Source organism: Peromyscus eremicus, chromosome 3 (assembly GCF_949786415.1).
Source record: "Peromyscus eremicus chromosome 3, PerEre_H2_v1, whole genome shotgun sequence".
NCBI lineage: Eukaryota > Metazoa > Chordata > Mammalia > Rodentia > Cricetidae > Peromyscus > Peromyscus eremicus.
In genome coordinates this window covers 53,722,475-53,728,955 of record NC_081418.1, presented here as the reverse complement: position 1 = coordinate 53,728,955, position 6,481 = coordinate 53,722,475, and positions in this window count along the sequence as shown.

Below are 6,481 nucleotides of genomic sequence, written 5' to 3'. Positions count from 1 at the left end.
TATTTAAAATCAACTAGATGTAAAAAGATCTCTTTTATGTATTCAGTCTCCTGTGCTGGATTTTCTCATTATGAAAGAATCACGCTTGAGAAATGCCTATCTTGGACACAGATTAACCAAGACAAAGTAAATGTGATTCAATAATACAAAAAGAAAGCAAACAGCATGGTTACCCTCATCCTACTTTGTTGTTGTTTTAGTTATTTACATAATTATGTATAATGGCTGAGCATAGGGACATATGTGCCTTTAATCTCAGCATTTGGGAGGCAGAGACAGGAGGATCTCTATGAGTTCAAGATTATCCTGCTCTACATAGTGAGTTCCAAGCCAGTCAGAACTACACAGAAAGGTCACATCTTTGTGTGGGTGATAGTTGTGTGGCTTGATCTGTTTGTAGGGCCCCTGGCAGTGGGACCAGGACCTATCTCGGGTACATGAACTGGCTTTTTAGAGCCCATTTCTAATGGTGGGATGCCTTACTCAGCCTTGATGCAGGGGGAGGGGCTTAGTCCTGCCCCAACTTGATGTGCCAGCCTGGGTTGACTACCCAGTGGAGGCCTTACCCCCTATGAAGAGTGAATGGGGAGTGGGGTGGTGGGAGAGGTGGGGAGAACAGGAGAAGAGGAGGGAGGGGGAACACTGGTTGGTATGTAAAATGAAAAAATTTTTAATAAAAAATCACAAATAATGTTAAGTAATATGAACTACTTAGGAATGATTGTTTTCCACGCAATGCCATGTTGCAATGACCCTTGTCACCTGAGCCAATGTCTTGTCATCTATAGATACTTTGTGAATCATCTAACACAAATTTCCAAAACACACTGTCTTCACATTCCTTTAAGTTATTTGAAATATTAGGCATTTTAAATCCATTAACAAGCTCTCAGTGGAAACATTTACCAAGCCAGAAGCACCCATTGACACAGCAGTATAATATTTTTTCTTACTTGCTGTGGATATATACTTATTACTTTCAAGCCTGGCTGTGATTATTGAAGCACTGAAATGACCAGCTCCGAGCTTTTGCCTCCGATTTCATGTGTGGTACTAGCTGGACACAGTGCCTTACGTCTGTAGATTTAAACCATTCCTTCGTAGTCGATTGGCATTTTACTTGTGATTTAACACTGCTTTTCGGTTTCATCCTGTCCCATGCTCTCTGTTCTTTAACATAGTCTTTCTCCTCTCCTTTTCTTCACAATGTCCTGTCCTGGCTTTTCCAGCCATCCAAACCCTACAGAGCTCTCAAAATCCAATGCAAAATTTATCTCTCCTAAATAAAAACTCATTTTATTTAATCACAATGCTTTTTTAAAATTAGTTTAAATTATTGTAACAATCCCCTTCATAGAATAATTCCTGTATTTTTATTTTATTTTATTTTTTATTTTTATTTTATTATTATTTTTTTATTTTGCAATACAATTCAGTTCTACATATCAGGCACGGATTCCCTTGCTCTCCCTTCTCCCGCCCCCCTCACCTTCCCCCCAGCCCACCCCCCCCATTCCCACCTCCTCCAGGGCAAAGCCTCCCCCGAGGACTGAGATCAATCTGGTAGACTCAGCCCAATATTTGTCCATCACATTTTACTTCATTTCCATATCCTCCTGTTGTGGTGGACTACGTGAGGTGAATGCATTTCACTTAAGAGGTGTTCAGCCTAATATATTCCATGGGAAGTTTCTTAGTTTCAAATTTTGACTTATTTCCCTAATTAATAGCGAAGGTTGGACCAGATGATGAACCCTGCCTGTTTTAACACTGTCATCCCACTATCTCTTTAGCTGAGCACTACCTAAATTTACCACGAGATGGCGCCAACACCAAATAAACACCATTTGGAAGCATCCATACCCATTTTTTTTTTTTTTTTTTTTTTTTTTTTTTTTTTTTTTTTGGTTTTTCGAGACAGGGTTTCTCTGTGTAGCTTTTTGCGCCTCTCCTGGAACTCACTTGGTAGCCCAGGCTGGCCTCGAACTCACAGAGATCCGCCTGGCTCTGCCTCCCGAGTGCTGGGATTAAAGGCGTGCGCCACCACCGCCCGGCTAATACCCATTTTTTATTTTATTTTTTAATCGAGGTTTTTTTTTTTGTACAATACATTCTGATTATGATCTCACTTCCCCCAACACCTCCCAGATCCTCCCTTCTTCCTCACTCACCTAAGGACACATCCTTTCTTTCTCTTTCTCATTAGAATACAAATAGGCATCTAAAAAAAAAAAGTAAAAGAAGATAAAACAAAAACAAACCAGAATATAACACAACAAACAAACAAACAGAAGGAAAAGATCCAAAAAATCTCTAAAAACACATATAGATGCGGTGACATCCACGTTCTCACACAGAGAAATCCCACAAAAACACAAAACAGGAAACCATATTATGTACAAAAAGGACCTGTAAGATAACCTATTTTTAAATTAGTGACAGAAATATATCGGGTCAGTTGTCACATCTATTGGCTGTCATTGGAGAGGTAAGTTACAGATTTCTGCAGACACCCACGATGCCCTCAAATCAATCAAGGGACAAAATATAATATCTTGAAATGTCTTCCCATCCTCTCATGATTTTTATTTGTTTCTTCCTTATTTTTGTTTGGTGAAAAAATTTAACAAAATACCTTTCATTTTAATAAATGCATAATATAGCATGAACAATAGCCATCATGTAGACGTCTAGAACTTATTTATTTTATCAAACTGAAACTTTATGTTGAATGAGCAGCAGGATCCCATTGCTCACTCCCCTCACAGCCACCATTCTGGAGTTGAACTATTTATGTCTTACATGAGATTGTATCACTAATACAATCCGGACTCAACAAAATGATTATCTTATCTGTCATCTTAAATATAATTTACATTTTGATAATGGAGAATCACATAGTTGTTCTAGTTTTGAAATTGAACATACTTGCTAAATAAACCCTAGTGAATATCCTTTAAAAAGTTTATGGAAAGATATTTGTGAAAGGATCCTCAAATACCTTATTTAGCAAATATATAATGATTGTTTGCTCTATACATAACAGTATTACAGTCATCTGAGACAAAACGATATTCACAAGTATATGATATGAATGGGAAGACATGAAACATTGTTTCAAAAAAATCATACTATAGACAAAAATGAGAAAATCCTGAGGACACAGATATAATTATCAGCTGAAGAAATTAACTAGGCTATTTATAAGAATTAGGGTATTTTAGAAAAAGGGGTCCAGTTTTACCTTATACAAGAAAAACACACTAAAACGGGCAGTGGAGAATGTTGACTGTCTAAGTTAAATCTCCAGATTTCACTCAGTAGATGACGGGACAACTGAAGACTTTCTCACACAGTCTCACGAGCAGAGCCTTCCTCTACACAGTTAGTCTGCTGGCTGCGTGGCTGCTTGGCAAGAGTGAGAAGTAGGCAACAGAGCCGCAGGTTGAGGGGTATGACAGTCCACACATACTCCTAGGAGTCAGTGACGGCCTAAAGAAGGGTCAGGGAAACAGTGACGGCCGTGAGATGTCAAGGGACACAGGGAAGAATGTAGAAGCAGAGAATGTAGAAGCAGAGAAGACACAAACAACTGGAGTCCACTGTGATTTGGTGAACGGTGACAGAAACAAACGACCCTCCATGTGTGTCTTGAGACTTAGAATCTGATGCCTGCGCTCGTTTCCATTCTCAAATGCATGCTTTCTGACGTTTCTGACTGCCACTGCATTTCACTTTCTTCGTTGGTTTAAAAACTAACTACATCTGTCAAGCCAGTGTGAGGATGGTGGCGCCATCTGAAGCAAGTCACTCACCAGTGAGACTGTGTTGTGTTTATTAGTACAGAACTGGGGGAGGGGGTTTCTGTGGAATGAGTCTCTTCTGGAAACACTACAAGACATTAAAATAGTGATGATAGAGCCTTTATCCAGTAACTGATGGAAGCAGATGCAGAGATTCACACCCAAGCACCAGGGCCAAGCTCTGGGAATCCAGTTGAAGAGAGAGAAGAGAGACTATATGAGCAAGAGGGGGTCAAGATCATGGTGGGTATGTCTACAGACAACTGAACCAAGCTCATAGGAATTCATGGACTTTAGACTGACAGCTGTGGAACCTTTATGGGACCGGACTAGACCCTCTGCGTATGGGAGACAGTTGTGTAGCTGGGTCTGTCTGAGGGGCCCCTGACAGTGTGACCAGGATCTCTCCCTGGTGCATGAGCTGGCTTTCTGAATCCCATTACCTATGTCAGGACACCTTGCTCACCCTTGAGGCAGTGGGGAGGGGCTGGGTCCTGCCTCAACTGAGTGGACTAGACTTTGCTGTCCACCCATGGGAGAATTTACCCTTTTGGAGGAGGAGATTAGGGGTGGGGTTGGGGGAGTGGGAGGAGAGATGAGAGGGAGATCATGTAAAATGAATAAAAAATCTTTTAAATAAAAAAAGTAGTGATGAAGAAATACCCATGTGTGGGTCCAGAAAACTTCTTTGTCCCTTTTTTTTTTCTCAGCAGCTCCCCTCCCCCAACTGGACTTTACTTAGTTTAACAATGCTAATCACGAATCAACTCTATGTGAAGGCTCCAGAGCACCAAGAGGATAAGTCAAGAGTCATGTTCACTTGAACTTAGAGACATAGGGAAGAGCACTGTACCTTCTGTAAAAGAAGGAAACAGTACCAGGTAAGATTCCTGATACAAATAAAGTCTAATGGAATGGCAAAGATAAAAATATTACTCACTGGAAATAGACTAAATGAAAACAGGGAGGCTTGAAACAGCAATTTGGATTTTAGAAACGATGATTAGTTTGAGAACATGAAGTCCTAGTGGGGAGTATCAGGGAAGATGTATCAGTAGATGCCAGGGAGAGAAACACAACCAGAAACTGTCAACAAGCCCTGTGATCAAGCCTAAGGGACAGTGGAGAGAAATCTTGCATGTTTTTAAAGGAAGCCATTCTTGTTAGATTAGTATTTTTATTTTGGTGATGGGAGATATTTTCTTTTAGAAATGAACAATACAGAATTTTAAGACAGAAAAATACAAAGTAGAAAAATAAGAGGTGGTACAGGAAGAAGAGATATAAAATCCTTGCATTCTGCCTGTACCCAGGATTATGTCTTAAAATTTAGTAGCCATGTTTCTAGATGTATTGTTATTAGAAAGTTATTATTGGCTGCATGGTTTCAGCACATCATGAGGATCTCTCAATGTTTCAAAATAAACATGAATTGTAAAGGGAACTGTGGGTTAGGAATGCAGCTCCATTGGTAGAATGTCGTCTACCTAGCATGCATATAACCTTGGGCTCTATTAGTATCCCCTAAACTGGTAGTACATACTCCAATCTCAGCACTCAGTAGGTAGAGAAGGAAGGGTAAGTTCAAAATCATACATATCAAGTCTAAGGCCAACTTGGGATACATATTGCTAAACAAACAGAAATGACTAGGGAGATGTCTCAGTTAGTAAAGTATTTGTCATGCAATCAGGAGGACCTGTGTCTTAGGGTTTCTATTGTTGTGAAGAGACACCATGACTATAGCAATTCTTATAAAGAAAAAACATTTAATTGGGGTGGCTTACATTTTCAGAGGTTTAGTCCATTATCATTATGGTGGCATGCAGATAGACATGGTGCTGGATACATCTTGATCAGAAGGCAACAGGAAGTGGACTGAGACACTGGAAGTTGAGCATATACAAGACCTCAAAGCCCACTTCCCCAGTGACACATTTCCTCCAACAAGTCCATACCTACTAATAGTGCCACTCCCTTTGGGGGGCACTTTCTTTCAAACCACCACAACCTGAGAGAAAATCCCAAACACCCATTAAAATAAAAAGTCCAGGTGTGATGGCCTGCTCCTGTCATCCTGACATTGGGAACACAGAAATAGGTAGATTCTTGGAGCTCACTGACCAGCCGGAATAGCAGAATTAGTGAACTCCAGGTTGAATGAGAGACTTTGTCTCAGAAAATAAGGTGGAGAGGAACTGAAAAAGACATTTGTCATCTAACTCTGACCTTCAAATGCATTCATAAATGTATGCAGCACACCTACACGCATGCATATGTGTGCATTTGTACCCACATGGGGAGGGTATGGCCCAAATGTTAAGTATGCTTTTTACAGTTATAATAGTTACCTTAAGCTGTTCTCAGCATTGTGCTCCACTATCACTACTGTGGTTTGAATACGAGTGCTCCCCATAGGTTCCAATGTTTGAATACTTGGTCCTAGGTTAGTAGAACTATTTAGGTAGGTGTAGGTGTGGCCTTGCTGGGGGAAGTATGTCACGGGGGTGGTGTGTGTATCAGGGATGGGCTTGGAGAGTTTAAAGACTCCTGTCATTTGGAGTTCTCTCTCTGCCTTGTGCTTGAGGTTCAAGATGAGAGCTCTTCTCCTGCTGTCATGCCCTTGCTCCACTAAACCTTCACTCCACCATCATGGACTCTAACCCTCGGGAACTGTA